This window comes from Eulemur rufifrons, chromosome 4, assembly GCF_041146395.1.
Source record: "Eulemur rufifrons isolate Redbay chromosome 4, OSU_ERuf_1, whole genome shotgun sequence".
Taxonomy (NCBI): Eukaryota; Metazoa; Chordata; class Mammalia; order Primates; family Lemuridae; genus Eulemur; species Eulemur rufifrons.
In genome coordinates, this window is record NC_090986.1 from 7,989,981 (window position 1) to 8,007,054 (window position 17,074).

At 42.1% G+C, this 17,074-nt stretch overlaps 1 pseudogene; it reads left to right on the forward strand.

Annotated features, from left to right (window-relative positions):
- LOC138382406 (zinc finger protein 726-like) overlaps window positions 1–14,176 on the forward strand; it is a 54,534-nt pseudogene extending 40,358 nt beyond the window's left edge.
- Window positions 14,177–17,074: the final 2,898 nt, after the last annotated feature.

The following is a 17,074-nucleotide window of genomic DNA, read 5'->3' on the forward strand; positions in this document are numbered from 1 at the left end:
TAACCTATTGTAAGTAATATGTAAAGAAACACATCAGAATGTGGAAATTTCTTAAGATTAAATGTCTCTTTGAAATAAAATCTTCAGGAGACTTAATAGTAAATTTGGAATTTAGTTTCTTGAATGAAATACTTATACCTCAACTTATGTTTCTATGCAGAATATTCTATTTTTGAGTGTACATATTAAATGTTGGACAGTAATTGAGTTATATATGTGGATATAAAATTTGGAATGATCTTTCTTTTCCAGATTGATATTGCAATCTTGGGGAATTTCTCACTCATATTATTGTGTCTTTATTTTAATGGGAACAGTTTACCATCCACTGTTTTTACTCTTATTTCCCTATCTGTAGCCAACTCTTGTTTATTCTCTCTAGGAAAATCTCACAGATTTTGGCAGGTTTTAGACTGAAACATTCCTTAAGTGATTTTGGAGGCAAACTTCTTTTTCATGTTCACAGAGTAGCCAAAGATGGAATCATGAGCAGCACCTGCCACTTTAGTATTTTCTGTGTCATCACCATGAGCACCAGAAACTCCAAGTGCCCTGAGGTTAAAGCAAAAGCCCTAATGTACATTGGTCACTGCCGTATTCTGTGCTAGGTCCTACACATGCTGATAAATTTCAGAGTTCCTATGCCTATGACTGACAAGCAGAATAGCAAAAACAGGATGAAATTTACGTATTTGTGATGCAGTATAGCTAAGCTTATGACAAAGACACAGACTCAATGTTTGGAATACTGATATTCTACCATGATATTTTAAAAATTTTATTATTTATTTTTAAGTTGATGATGAAAATTGTTTTTATCATGTAAAACATGAAGTATTGAAGTATATATACATTGCCAAATGCTTAATTCTAGCCAATTAGCAAATGCTTTACCTCACAGTTATCTTTTTTGTGGCGAGAACATTTAACATCAGTTGTCTTAGCATTTTTGAAAGATAGAATAGATCATTAACAATAGTCACCAGGCTGTACAAGAGATCACTTGAACTTATTCCTCCTATCTAACTGTAAATATGTATCTGTTGACAGACATCTCCCTAAATCCCCTTCCCTCCTAAGAACTCTATCCTCTAGTAATACCATTCTTGTCTCTATTTCAATGTGACAAACTTATTTAGATTCCACATACAAGTAAGATCATGGAGTGCTTATGTTTTGGTACATGGCTCAAATGAATTAACAATGTCCTCCAGGTTCAACCATGTGAGGGAAAATGACAAGATTTTCTATTTTTTGTGGCTAAATTGTATTCCATTCTCTTTATATACCATATATTCTTTCCCCATTTATTCAGTGATGGATACTTAGGTTGATTTCATATCTCAGTTGTTGTGAATAGGGCTACAATAAACATGGAATGCAGATGTTTCTTCAACATACTGATTTTATTTTATTTTATTTTATTTTTGGATACATACCCAGTAGTGTGACTGCTGTATTAAATGGTAGTTTTACTTTAAATTTTTTGAGGAATGCCCATACTGTTTTCCATAATGTGTGTACTGATGTACATTCACACCAATAGCATGAAAGTGTTCTCTTTTTTTCACATCTTTTCCAACACTATTATATTTTGTGATTTTAATGGTAGTTATTCTAACAAGAGAGAGTTCATATAGTGGTTTAGATTTGTCTTTCTCTGATGATCATTGATGTTGAGCAGTATTTCTTATATCAGTTGGTCATTTGTATATGTGTTGTTAGTTAAGAAATGTCTGTTTAGGTCTTTTGCCCATCTGAAATAGTTGCTAGAGTTTTGTTTTATAGCTGAGTTTCTCATATTCTGGAAATTAATCCCTTTTCAGGTGTACAATTTACAAATATTTTCTCTCATTTCTGTGTTGTGTCATCATTCTGCTGATTGTATCTGTTTCTGTGTAGAAATGTTTGAATTTGAATTAACCTCATTTGTCTATTTTTACTTTTATTGCCTGAGATTTTGAGGTTAAATACAAAAAAATTATTGTCCAGACAATTTCATGAAGGTATCATCCTATGTTTTCTTACAGTAGTTTCAGAGCTTCAGGTCTTACATTAAAGTATTTAATGTATTTCGAGTTAATTTTTATATACACTGTGAGATGAGGATCCCATTTCATTGTTCTGCATGTGGATATCCAGTTTTCCCCATAATATGTACTGAAAAACCTATTCCTTTCCCATTTTGCTTTCTTGTTTTCTTTTTCTAAAATCAGCTTTAAATGCACAGATTTATTTCTGGGTACACTATTCTTCTCCATTGGCCTACGTGTCTGTTTTTATGCCAGTATTATACTGTTTGTGTTACTATAGCATCACAGTATATTTCGAAGTCAAATACTGTGATACCTCCAGGTTTTTATTTTGCTCCATTGCTCATATAATTCAGGGTCTTTTGTGGTAATATATGAATTTTAAGACTGCTTTTGTTACTTCAGTGAAGAATTCAGTGCTATTTTTGACAGGGATTGCAGTCAATCTTTAGATCATTTTGAGCAGACATTTTAACAGTATTAATTCTGCCAATCCATGAGCAAGGAATATATTTCCATTTATTTTTGTTTTCTTCGACTTCTTATATCTATGTTCTTTAATTTTGAGCAAAGAAGTGTTTCACCTTTTTGGTTAAAATTATATCTAGGTGTATTTTTGGTAGCTATTACAGATAGGGTTGTTTCCTTGATTTCTTTTTCAGATAGTTCATTTTTAGTGTATGAAAATGCTAGTGTCTTTTGTATGTTGATTTCGTGTCCTGCAGGCTTACTGAATTTGCTTTATTCAATAATTGTGTAAGTGGAGTCTCTTTTTAATATTTCCTATATGTAAGATTATGTAGTCTGCAAACAAGGACAATTTAACTTCCTTCTTTTCATTCTGGATGCTCTTTACTTCATTTTCTGTTTGCTCTGGCTTGGACACACAGTACTATGTTGAATAGAAATGGCAAGAGTGGTCATCCTTGATTTGTTCAAGCTCTTAGTGTAAAAGCTTACAACTATTCCACATTTACTATGATGCTAGATGTGCATTTGTCATCCCTGGCCTTTATTGGGTTGAGGTGCATTTGTTCTATACTTTATTTGATGAGAGTTTTTATCATTAGGGGACATTCAGTTTTGTCAAATCCTTTTTCTGCATTTACTAAATGTAATAAATGGTCCCGAGTTATGTCCTTCTGGTAAGCATATGGGAGAATGTATCCATACATAGAGGCCCTGGAGGCATCACATCTCACATGCATTGGATATGACTTTCTTATGATGTCTGCTGTGAGTGTCTTACTCCCTGAATAAAATTAAGGCACAGGAATTTTCATCTCTTTTCTTATTGAATTATTCCAAAGATCTAGAAAAGTGACCACACAAATTAAGTGCTTGATATATGTGTGTTAAATGGATGAACCCTAACCAGAGCCTTCCCAGATAGCTGCATGGGCAGATACCGAGCACGGAGAGAACCCTGTTCTGTCTGTGTCTAGGACAAAGACAGGCTAGAAGGAATCTCAAAACTCCATAACAAAAGCAAAAGTAGATTTGCTCTCTATGTGTTTTTTCCAACATAGAGGAACATGGGTTATTGAAGCATGAGGCAGAGAGCTTCTACAGTGAGGGGAGAGAGAAAAATTCTAAAAATGAACAATGAGAGCAGGCCCACCAGCCTTATGCCATTTTGTCCCTAAAAGAATGCTATGCGGTATATCTTTTGTCTACCGCATTTTAGAAGAGGAAACTAGGTTTCAGCTGGCTGCAGTGACATCCCCAAGACACATCTAGCAAGTGGCAGTTACCACTGTATCTTGGAAGGGATAAATGCTCACATGAGGTACAGCTGCTCTAGGAACGGTGGGATGGTAGCAAAATAACAGTAGGAGCCCAGGAAGGTGGTGAAAGAGGGCATGATTTATCCCTGGAAGGCTGGAACTATGGATTCCATCGGTTTCTCCTTTGTTCCTGGATGATGGGTCCATATTATGCAGGTTTTGTTCAGATTTAAAGAGGCTCATTTTCATACTGGGGGGACAAGGAACGTAGAGTCAGTGACAGTGCCACAATCCACTGAAGGTTTGGGGTCTGAAGCTCGGATGTGAAACAACTCTTTAAGGACTTATGCATGTCCCAAACATGGGTGTCCATGTTGAAAAGTGGTCTAGGCTTTCAAAGTACATTTAATGTGGGAGTGGAAAATAACCTATTAGAAACTGCAAGATATCTTTAGGGTATTTTGTCAGCTGTGGTGCAGTAGCCCCCAGCTGTACCAATAGCCTGTATGAAGTGCTCTATTGCTGTGAGTCTTTGAAAGCACATCCTTCTATGGAGATGAGAAAACACAGGCTTTGAGATGTGGAAGGGCTGCATGACATTCTCCATAAGCTCCCTGGTGCTCTCTGCTGTTGACATGAAGAGGGAGGTTTTGGGGAAGCCTCATTTTTCTTCCATTTTAGAAACAGTGCACAGGGAAAGACACCACAGAAGAAACCTTTTGACTTAAAGTAACATATTTTTTTCTTTAATTTACATTAAAAGAAATGTTGAGAAACTGAGCTACAGGAATCCCAGAACTGGCAAAGAGCCAATGCTGGGAGAAAACCCGGCACTGGGTCAAGGATCTGAGCAGATGACTCAGGAAAAAGAAAACCCATAGTGATATTGAACAACTGAGAGGTGACCCTCACATAATCAGTTGAGAAATTAGAATAAACAACAATGAAACAACATGATTTATTTGACACAGAGACACCAGATTGGCAAAAAATTAAAAGAAGGTTAATATCCAGGGGAGCCTGGATGCAGAGAAGCGACTACATTCAGAAACTGCTGGTGACAGCACATCGCACACAGCACTTTTGGAAAGTGATCTGCCTGTGACTGTTAAACTTGTACATATGCATATTTTTCACTCAGTAATCCTTTTTCTGGGAGTCTGTCTTCTGTAAGGGATTAGTATATTTTGGGGGATAAATTTATATCCTCTCCCCAAAATTTATATAATAATGATCTAACACCTGGTTCCTCAGAATGTGATTATATTTGGACATATGGTCCTTAAAAATGGAATTAAGATTAATTTTGGGGTGGGCCATAATCCCAAAAGACAGGACTCATATGAAGAGTCAGTACAGAGAAGCACAAGAGAAGACCCTGCAAACAGGGAGAGAAGATGGACATGTACAAGCCAAGAAGTGAGGCCTCAGAGGACACACCCCAACCAACAACTTAGTGTGGGATTTCTACCCTACAGAATTGTGAGAAACTAAATTTCCATTGTTAAAGCCCTTAGTCTGTGGTGCTGTGTTATGGCAGCTCTAGAAACCTGTCACAGCCTATTAGGACACACACAGGATGTTCCCTGTAGCACAGATAAAATGGAAATAGAATTTTATCATGTCAGGTTCCAACAGCATTGAAAGGCTGAAACATGATGGGAAACCCTCCCTCGTGGAATGTAATGAAGATAATAAAGGCCTGTGAGATCACAGCTCCTGCCCTGGTGAGGCCACAGAAATGATTTCTATGAGATGACATTTTGCAGACAAAGTAGTTTAACACCATTGTTTTGTAATTGCTCCCCTTTTTGTATAAAAACATCCGTAGTCAGAATGTTGACATTAAGTCTTAGAGTAGTTCTGGCAGGAAAATGGAGCTGCCTGCTACAGGGAATAAAAGCAGTAGTAACATGCAAACATGCTCATGGCCTAGTATAAAGTAAAAACAACACAAAAGTGTTTGCTCTGATATTCCTACCAGTATGTGAACAGGTAACTGTGCACCTAAGTTGCCACTGGGGATTAATGGAGGCCAGATTCCCTTGAGAGAGAACTGTTGGTCACTCAAGTGAGAAAACCACAGGGCAGAGACCAAGGAGTCCCCATATTAAGGTCTGGGTCCTTGATCCACCCTGATCTGGGGTCCCTGTCTGTGGAGACCCCAACATGCCCACTCTCATCCCAGTCTAGCACTGGCCACGGTTGCTGGCCTGGTGCACTTACCTTTCATCCAAGGAGGTGAAGGAGTTAGACCCATTGAACAGTTCCTCACTCATCTACTGAGTGGAGCCTGCAAAGAGAGTGCATGGAAGCCTGGCCAAGAGGCATCAGTGGCCTTTCTGGCTAGCCCCATGGGGGACGACCCCCATTAGAAATTCTGCTGCTCAGTCAGGCACATGGGAGATCTGCACAGAAATCCAGCCAGGGAAGGAACCAGATAACAACTTGAAGTCTTAGGTTTAATATCTAAGCAGACAAACTTGGTCCCTAACACTTACCTTTCCATCATAGCAGCCATGACCCGGGGTATGAACTTGGACAGACCCACCAGGCTTCCAGTACCTGACAACCTGCTCCTCTCCAGGAAGCACCCCTTCCTTTCTTCCACCCCTAACAGATGGCAATGGGGGGAGGTTGTGGGGCTGCCCACATGGGATTATAGGTGAGGCCCAGCCTGGATGAGCCAGACCTGTGTTACCTGTGGGTGCCTCCTGCCAAAGAACCAGAAGCATCAGGGGTGAGGGGTGAGTAAACATCTGCATATTCAGTAAAGGCTCTTATTTCAGGCTTTTCTGAGGTAAGAGCCTTGGAACATCAGGATATAGGAAGATGACATCTTCCTCTCTTGAGCATATCTCACCAAGTGAGCTGGATATGGAGCTGTGTCTAGACTGTGCGTGCCTGGTTACCAGAGTTCTAAGTTCTCTTTGGATCTGTCACGAAGGAAGTGAAGTCATTTTTTTGAAGATTTTGTCCCTTTGGTCCACTCCTTCAATAAGAGTTACCCAAAGGCCACACTGTGCTACTGACTGCTCACCCTCCTCCCCCATGTCACCTTCTTATAAGCAAACAGACCCCTTTCATTACCCTGGGAAGACCTGAATGCCGCCAGGGCTGGAGATATGGGGAGATGGAGCTAGGTCATAAGCTCCTTTTTCTTACAATTTCTGTGTCCCTAGACAAGTCATTTTGTGTTTCAGGGCCTGCCCCGCCTCCCACCATGCACAGTGGGGATCATGCTAACATCTACTTCCTGTCAACTAATCAGGTGTCAGTGAGATAATACTTACAAAACTCATCATGTGGTGTCACATGTAGATAATGCACAAATTTAGAGATGGAAGAATGAGAAGAAGGTGAAGACAGTAGCATAGAATACACCTCAGACAGGCCTGGGGCCCAGCTGTGTAATCTGGGGAAAGTCACTTCCCTTCTGGGCCTCATTTTTCATTCTGCACAAGTAAGAAATTTAAATTAAATGAAATCCAAATGTTGTCATCCTCTGACGTCAAACCTTCCAATGCCTTCCCACCATATTTAGAATCAGATCCATGTTCCTCCTCGCAGCCTGTGTGGTGTGCAGCCTCCACAAAGGCTCACAGCACTCAGTGGTTAGTGACTCACATCTGACTAACAGAACACCACACAAATGATTAGCTATTGCTTCTGTGTTAGTTCAGGCTGTTATAGCAAAGAACAATAGACGATGTAGTTTATAAACAACAGAGTTTAATTTCTCACAGTTCTGGAGGCTGAAAGTTCAAGATCTGGGTGCCAGCATGGCTGGGCTCTGGCGAGGACTCTCCTGTTAGTTGCAGACTTCAGGTTTTATGCTCACCTAGCAGAGAGAGACCTGAGCTGTCTGGGGTTTCTTGTAGAAAGCCAGTAATCCCAAGCATGAGGGCTCCACTCTTGGACCTAATGATTTGCCAGTGGACTTATCTCACTCCATCACATTGGGGATAAGGAGTTCAACATATAAATTTTTAGAGGACAAAAACACTCAGTCCATTTTTAGTTCCAGAAATGGATTATGAAAAAAGTATCACTTCCCTCTTATTTCTATTCTTGTATGTTCCATTCATCAAACTCTCCCTGTCTCCAACGTATTCTTCAAGTTGGTGAGGCAAGCTTCAGTGCTATAAGCTGCTTTATGTAGAGGCTGAATGGCAAAGAACTGAGGGAGGGAAACAGAGAGAACCAAAAGAAAATCATACTCTCAGTCTACACGGATTCCTCCCAGTCCCCACATGTGTGAGCTTGGAAGTTGATTTTTTCACAATCCAACTTCATTTGGAACCACAGTCCCAGACTCTTGAGAGACCTTGGGGCAGAGGCACCCGCTAAGCTCTGCCCAAATTGTGGGCCACACAAATTGTAAGGTATTAAGTGTTTGTTGTGTAAAGGTGGTAAGTGTGGGGGTAGTCTTTTCTTTCATAGAAGACCAGGTCACTCCCCTCATCTTCCAGCCCCAGGATCTTCCCTCTCTCTGCTCCTCTCTCCCTCAGGCTCCCTCCAGCCACACTGTTCTTTTTCTAACCTCCTCTGCAAAGTCACGTCTATCTGTAGACGGCTGCAAAAGGGGTGGCTTCTCCCTGACACACAGTTTTCAGACTTGTGCACTTCCAGATCTTGTCATTCTGGTCACAGCATTTCACCTCAGTGAGGTATTTTGGACCCACCACACAGTGACTTCATAGCTCTCCCTGCCTTCCTCATGCTTTATTTTCACTATAGACCTTGCTCTCTTTTCTCACACGTACTTGCTTTAGCGTTTTTGTCCAGCTGTCCTCAGGCCGTGGGCTCCATGGGGTACTCCACATGCTTGGACCTCCAGGGCACCTGGCAAAGGGTGAGTGCTCAGGGTAGTGTTGCTGAGTGAATAACTGTGGGGATCTCAAAGCTGCCTTCCTGATTCTGACCACATCATTATGTGGAGATCATTGGTAATAACAGGAGGTTCAAGTTGGGTCTGAGACAAGGAATGGACAGAATGACCTTGGCGTGACTCTCTCCTGGCTCCAGCTCCTCTAGCCAAGCTCAAAGAAAACCAGAGAGACAGGAGCCTGCTGCCTCCTATGGCCAGCACTATTAAAGCAGCCCCAGGCAGGGGCATTAGAAAACAAAACAGCCGCTTGCATTTAAGGATCTCCAAGATAGTGGCTCTCCAGGATTCCAAGGGGCCAAAGAGCAGGATCTTCTTGCTCCAAGGGCAGGAAGAGGGACCCCAGATGCCTGCCTTGTCCCCTCTTTGCCTCCTCCTACAGGGGTGTGCAGTTTATTCATGAGACATGGTCACCTCAGCCAGGGCAATGATTTTCACCAGCTTCCAAATGAGGACCTGAAGGACCCAGGAAGACCTTGTATGTTCCCTGGACCTAACACTTGGTGTCCAGTGCTCTCCAACATTCTGCCCTAGTCCGAGTCCTCAGTCTCTCAAGCCCTCAATTCTGTCTCTGCTCTGAATGTTCTCCAGGGAGCGAGATGCACTTTTCTGGAGTCTCAGAGCACAGTGGGTCACCAAAGGAGAACCAAGGCCAGCAGATATTTATGATCATGTTGAACTCTTAGGGTTACCCACTCCAAACACCCCAGTTTATACAGGAGGAAGCAGGATTTCTCTCCTATATCCTTTGTACATCACGCTCGTGATAGCTTCAAGGGCCCACAAAGGTGAGGACAGGACCCCAGGCCTGCCCTCTCAAGGTTGTGTTTTCTGTGATCCCAGTCCAGACAGAACTGTGGGGACCTGGAGGTTCCTCTTGCTCATACTCTGGGTCCCTCAGCATGTAGCTAGGAAGTGAATGCCCCTTCCTCATGGCTCAGCCACCTTCAACTTTTCTTCTTTTTCTGTTTTCACATCCCTAGTGTCTGTTCCTGTTACTCAACATCCATGGTCCTCACCTGAGAATTCGCTGTGCAGACTGTGGATATGTGTGGTTGTCTGAACTCATGTGGAGGTTTGTAAAGGGAAGTGGCCTCAGGTGGAGAGGGAGTGAGCAGGGGTCTTTCAGGTTCTTAGAGGCTCCCAACTGCCAAGAAAACCTGATGGGAAAAAGTGGGTGAAGGCCTAGGGAGCCCGAGTGCTTCCTAATACTCTGGGCTCTGTCCACCCCCTTGGTATGGGCCAGTGCCTTCCTCATTCTGTGCCTCAGTTTCCCAATTGTACAATGAGACTTTGAATAAGTGTGTATTCAGTGAGGACATGGTGTCGGAATTTATCAACACCAGATAGGATGTCAGCGTGGGCCGAGCACAGTCACACATGAGGGCACAGGCCTCCTGTCATGGCCTGTGCCATGGACATAAAGCATAGGGAAGCCAGGTCTGCTGTCAAACTTTGAGTGGGCATGCACCGTGCACCGACAGCTCTGCTCTTCACGCCAGTCCCATGGGATTCTTCACCTTCAGTCTCTGCCTGCGCTTTGCACTCCGGGCCTTTGGGGCCTGTGGGCAACACCAGTGTATTCAGATGTGGCCACATGGTGCCCAAGTGTGTTGTCAAACTATGAATTTGACAATGTCATATTATGCTGAGCCTGAGCACATTCTCATGTTCTAAAATCTACTGAGATTTCTTTTTCTGTGAACTGTGGGTTATTGTTCTACTTTGTGCCTGTTTATTTTCTTATCAATTTCTAGGAGTTCTTTATATATTGAAGATTTAAGCCCCTTTGTGATATGAGTTGTAAATATGTATTCCTCGTTTATTATTTCTTTTTTATTATGGTCTTTAGTTTTGGTTTGGATTGGTTTTCTTGGTGTTTTGTTTGTTTTGTTTCCTTAGTATTACTAAGATGCCCGTTCTCTCCAAATTTATTGGTGGGTTCAAGCAGCCACAATAAAGCATCTGAGCAGGTAGCTTGTGGAAACTGATTGGCCAGTTTCAAAAATTATTGAAATAATTTTTGAAATTATTAGAAATTATTATACATAGAAATAAGGGCCAAGAACAGTCAGGAGAATCAAGAAGAAGAAAAAAGTAGGAGGACTTACACCATCAGATGTTTAAATTTAGATTAAAACTACAGTAATCAAGGTCATATGTTTTAGTAGTTTAAGGACAGAAACAAAAGAAATTATAAATAGAGAGTCCAACTTAGATCCACACATTCAGATATTTTATATATATCAATGAAAAAGACACAGTGGGGGAAAAGTTCTCAGTAAATGGCCCAGGGGAAACTGTTTATCCATGTAGGAAAGAAAGAAATCTTGAATCCTATCCTACACTATAAACAAAAATCAATTCCAGGTGAATTTTAAATCTAAATTTGAAAGATATGTGTGTGTATGTGTGTGTGTGTGTGTGTATCTTTCACAGATAGTGTGTATATATATATATTTCTTTATTTTTAAAAATATATTTATGTCAATATTTCAGGATAATATTTTTATGAACTTGGAACAGGGAAGGATTTCTTAGCTAGGACAAAAGGTATGGAAACCATAAAAGCAAAAATTGATACATTTGCCATACATTTATGTGACTAAAGATTCCCATCCAGGATATGTAACTAACTCCCACAAATTAATAAGAAAAAAGACAACACACTGGAACAAAATGGGCAATAGATTTGATTAGGTATTTCACACACACACACAAATGGCCAATAAGTATATGAAAATCTGCTCCATATTCTTACTCATCAGAAAAATACAAATTAAAACCAAGATGCAGTACCACTAAGCAATGGCTAAAATTTTTTAAGACAATATCAAATGATGTTGAGGATATAGAGCAACTGGAAGTCTAATATGTTGCCATTGTGTGTGCAAACCCTTGCAGTAAATTTAAAAAACACTTTGGTAGTATCTTCTAAAGATGGGCCTACCACACTCTGTGATCCAACAATTCCATTCTTAGGTATATACCCAGTTGAAATGCCTGCATGTCTTCATCATGAAAAAGAATGTTCAGAGAAGCATTACTTGGTATTTTACCAACTACAAAGAAGACAAATGTGTATCAATGATAGAAAGAATAAATAAAATGTGATATAGAGTCTGTATACATAAAGATATACAAAATATAATAAAATGTGATATTATGTATATATATATATATAGAGAGAGAGAGAGAGAGAGAGAGAATGAACATTATAAAGGAATAAAAATAAATTATAGTTACATCCAAAAATACACATGAAAATTTCAACATGATAAATTAACTGAAAAGAGTACATTCCATACAGTTCCATTTAAATAACATTTTAAACCAAATTCAGAATTTGAAATACTTGTCACTACTGGAGACAAGAGATTAGTAACTTGGGATGGAAAACATGAGGGGCTCTCCTTGAATGTTGATGATGTCCTATTTCTTGTGGGTACTGATTACTGTGTGTGTTAACTCTGCATACTTCATTGAGTTATACACTTACCATTCCCATATTTTTAAGAATGACTGTTATTCTGGCTCTTCCTGCTCAGCCTAGGGCCCCTGGCCAGGCCGTGGCTCAGCAAGACACATCCCAGCTTGGGCAATGGTGGAGCTGGGGAGAGGGGCCCCAGGATGTTGAGGTCCAGGGGCAACCGGGAGAAGGGGCTGCTGGCCCACTGCAGCCCACACGGAGCCGGCCACACGAGTGGCAAGAGCAGACAGGAGCCAGGAAAGAGCCTTCTCCCGTGCCTGAGCAACCTCAAGCGAAACAACCCAGCTCAAGCCTTTGGGATGAGCTCTGGTCAGCTCCACCGTTTCAGGAACAGGCAGAGCCTTTCCTCAATCTAGCTGCACGGGAGGAGGACCTTCCAGAACCTGAGCCACCCCTCAGCGAGGAAGAATTTCAGGATCTGCTCCACCTGATTCACAGCTCAACAGGGTGTTGTCTGCAGGAGGAGACATTGTCCCACATTTGAAAATTAAGCAGAGCATGGGGGTGGGGTGGGGATAGGCTATTTCATCTTCAATTCACAGCAAAGCTGACTGGAGCTCAATTCTCGTTCCAAGGGACTCTTTCATCTCAAAGAATTGTGTCCCTTTTCTCTCTCTGTCTCTCTCTGTCTGTCTCTGCCGCTCCCTCCTTCAGAGCATGTGTGCCTTTGGGTGCACGGGTGTGGGTGGGTGTGTGCGGGTGTGTACCACATTCCCTCCTTCAAAAGCCTGATCTTGTTTCCTTTGCTCTGGAACACATACATAGCCTTCCATTGAATTGTATCCAAAGTACGTCTTCCAAAATGCTGTAACTTAATATTTGCACACAGACAATGGTGGAAACTCTTGGTATTCTATGACAGAAGGTTGGCTCTCATGTTTTTCAATCAAATTCAATGTTTCAGATTATTCTATGCATATATGACTGTCGTGGTCATTTGAACAAAACACTGTCTGATTCAGTAAAGAGGAATTGTATCCACAGCACGTCTTCCAAAATGCTGTAACTTACCATTTGCACACAGACAAAGGTGGAAACTCTCGATTTTATATGACAGAAGGTTGGCTTATATGTTTTTCAATCAAATTCAATGTTTGGATTATTCTATGCATATATGACTGTCATGGCCATCTGAACAAAACATTGTCTGATTCAGGAAAGAGGACTTGACAATTCAAGACTAGGATGATTGATAACCCCTACAGTTTAAACTGTCAGAATCATTTCTGCAGGCCAGTTTGCCCACATCACCATCACCAGACACTTTCACATTGTACGGAATTTTGTGCGATGAAGTGTTTATGGACAGCCTTGCTGTCATCAAAGGAACAAATCTCATCCCGCTATTTTCTCAGAACAGCTGAGGATCTTTCCTGTGAGCTCTGTCTCTCTCCTTCCCTTGCTAGCTAGCAGGCAGCCTGCAAGGGTCCAGTCTCACAATATCCCAAAGGAGCCCAACAGACAAAAGGAAAATCTCAATCTTGCTCTTTATAATCAGCAGCTCACAGTACTTACAATTTCTTTTTGTGGCCTCAGGGTATTTCTGAGAATCTCTTGGACAGATAGCAGGGCGGTCATTTCTAGGCCTCATTTTTCTGGCCAGGACCACCCCCCAGGGATAATCACAGCCCTTTGTATCTGCTTGAGATCCTGCGGAGCTCCTCAGTCTGTCACCTATAGCATGAGACAAATGTCCTTCCCAGCATAGCCACCACCAGATCCTGTCTGTTCTTTTGTTTGTGCCTCCGGTGTGATTCCAGAGATATTCCACTTGCTTACCCTAAGGGAGTATTTTTTCTTTGTCTCCTAGGGTCAGCTTGCTACTTCCATCCTTACCTCGTGGCCTCTGTGACCGTCAGCAGACTCTATCCTGCCTGTGAAGGAACTATGGGATACAGGCACCTGTCACCTCCAAATGTTGATTGATTTTCTCATTATGGTTATACACAGGGGATCTCCGCCTGGTGTTCGGTACCTCCTGGGCTATCTGGGCAATTCCCACACTGGAATGTCACCAAGGAGACTGGAAGAGGTCTAAGGGAGGCACACTCCACTTCTTTCCTGTCTGGAAGTTCACTGGGCATCTGTGAATGCAGGTAGGTGTATGTGTCACAGGTATCATCTGTAGCAGGTAGCTCCACTGCTCTGCCATATGTTTTTTGATACTAGCAACCAAGCAGCCATGCCAGAGAGGTGTTTACATGATAACGGGGTGGGAGTGGAGCCATTGCAAAAAAAAAAAAAAAAGTGTTAAGCTGTTTTATGCATTTGTGTGCAATGTTATGTCAAAGAACTCTGCCCTGCAGGCTTATCATGGCAGGAGCTGTGCTCTCACATGTCTTCACACTATTTTATAATGGAGGGCATTTCCAACAGCAGTTCAGCCTTCAATGGTGCTGGAGCTGGAAATAATAACATTTTATTTCCATATCAGTCATGCTCTGGGGTGCATCCTGTGTGTGTGCTCATAGGCTGCGACAGTTTGCCAGGGCTGCCATAACACAGCACCACAGATGGAAGGGCTTTAACAACAAAATTTCTTTTTCTCACAGTTCTGGAGTCTAGAAGTCTGACATCATTCTATTGTCTGGTGTTGCTTTTCTGAGGCCTCTCTGCTTGGCTTGTACATGGCCAACTTCTATCTCTGTGTTCTCTGATCTTGTCTTGTCCTTGTGTGTGTCCTCACCACCCCTTCTTCTAAGCAGTCTGTTCATATTGGATTAGGGCTCACCCCTATGAACTCACTTAGCTGTAATTACCAGCTTAAGGATCAGGTGTCCAAATGCAGTCAGATTCTGAGGCCCTGGAGTTTAGAACATGAACATATGAATCTTTGGAGGGGACACAATTCAGCACATAACATATACTAATCCCCTGCTGAAGATAGACTCCTAAGACAGGAATTACTGGTTAAAGATGTGCATATACAACTTTGTGATAGCTGCTACACCTAGATCGCTTTCCGAAACTGCTGTGGCAGTTACAATATCACCAGCCAGTCTCTGAATGTAGCTGCTTCTCTGCATCCAGCCTCCCCTGGGTGTTAACATTCTTTTATATTTTTGCCAATCTGGTGTCTCTGTGGCAAATAGAATCGCATCAGTCTTTCACTTTCACTTTCCCAACTGATACATGTGAGTTACCTTTCAGTTGTGTAATATCTATTTAAGTTTTCTCTTCCTTGAGTCATGTGCTCAGACCCTAGGCCCTGTGATGGGCTTTCTCCCACCCTGGAGTCTCCCAGCAGTTTCCCCTTTGCTACTTCTGGAATTGTAATTGTTTCTGAAGACTCCCTTTAATGTGGAAGAAAAAAAGCAATTATGTTGCTTTAAGTCAAAAGGGTTCTAGGGTGTCTTGCCCTGTGCACTATCTCTAAAATGGGGGAGAAAATGAGGCTTCCCCAGGCCCTTCCCCTCCCTGTCAGAGCAGACAACAGCGTCAGGGAGGTTAGAGGGAATTTCACGCAGCCCTCACTGAGGAAGGCTCACAGTTATGACCTGTGTGCAATTGAACAGAAATTTGACATGCCACAGGCTGGTTATTTTCATCTCTACACTGAAGATGCTTTTAAGGACTCACTTGGATAATGTTCTTCATACAGATGATCAATATAGGGGAGCACTGCTCCACAGCTGACAAAATCCCCCGAAGAAGACTTGATGGCATTATTGGTTTAATCAATGTCTGCCCACATATAAAATTTTACTTTGAAAGCCCAGAACCTTTTTCTCCACACACACCCATGTCCTCCACATGCACATGTCTCTGAAAAGTTGTGGCTTCCTGGTCTCAAGTTCATACCCCAATCCTCTGGTGCTTCAAGTTGCTGCCATTGAGTGTATGTCCTTCCTTGTCTTACCAGTATGAAGATGAGTCTACCCTGAATCCGGAAGGACTGCATGTTGTGCCTCCCTCAGTCAGGCAGAAGGGAGATGCTAGTGGAGTCCCTGGTCCCAGCCCTCCAGGGTCGAACCATCTCCTTCTTCATCAGCTTCCTGGGCTTCAAGTAGGACTCCACCACAATCCCACAATTCTTAGAGCAGCTGTTTATCAAGTAAGCATCTGTCCCCTCAAAGCACAAGGGTGACTCTTTCACCTACTAGCTCTGTCTTTGGGATGTCACTGAAGATCTCTGTGCCCAGTTTGCTCCTCTGAGAAGTGGGGTTGCCGGAAAATGAACTTCATAGCATTCTTATAGGGACAAAATGCCCTAAGACTTGGCAGTCAAGGCTCTGTGGAAAGGTTGGTGGTCATGCTTTGGTTTTCATATTTATTATTATTGTTATTATTTTGAGACAGTGTCTCACTGTGTTGCCCAGGCTAGAGTGCCATGGCATCAGCCTAGCTCACAGCAACCTCAAACTCCTGGGCTCAAGCAATCCTCCTGCCTCAGCCTCCAGGCATGTGCCACCATGCCTGGCTAATTTTTTCTATATATATTTTTAGTTGTCCAGCTAATTTCCTTCTATTTTTCTAGCAGAGATGGGGTCTCGCTCTTGCTCATGCTGGTCTCAAACTCCTGAGCTCAAACGGCCTGTCCACCTCGGCCTCCCAGAATGCTGGGATTACAGGTGTGAGCCACTGCACCCAGCCCATATTTATTATTTTTCTGTCCCTCTTCACTGAAGAAGTGCTCTGCCTCATGTCCCTACATGTTTGGAAAACCACATAGAAAGCCAACTTGTTTTCCCATTTGTAAAGGAGTATTGATATTTCTTTCATCTAGCCTTTGTCCTTCATACAAACAGAACAAGGGGTCTCTTGGTGCTGAAACAGGGACCCCCAGCTCACTCAGATATCTGGAAAACTTCTGGTTGGGTTTCCTTCAGTTAACACATATACGTTAGGCACTTACTTTGTGCAGGCCCTTTTCTAGACATGTGGCGTAATTTAATGAAAAAAGCAGATAACTGTTCCTGAGAGTTGATCCTATTCA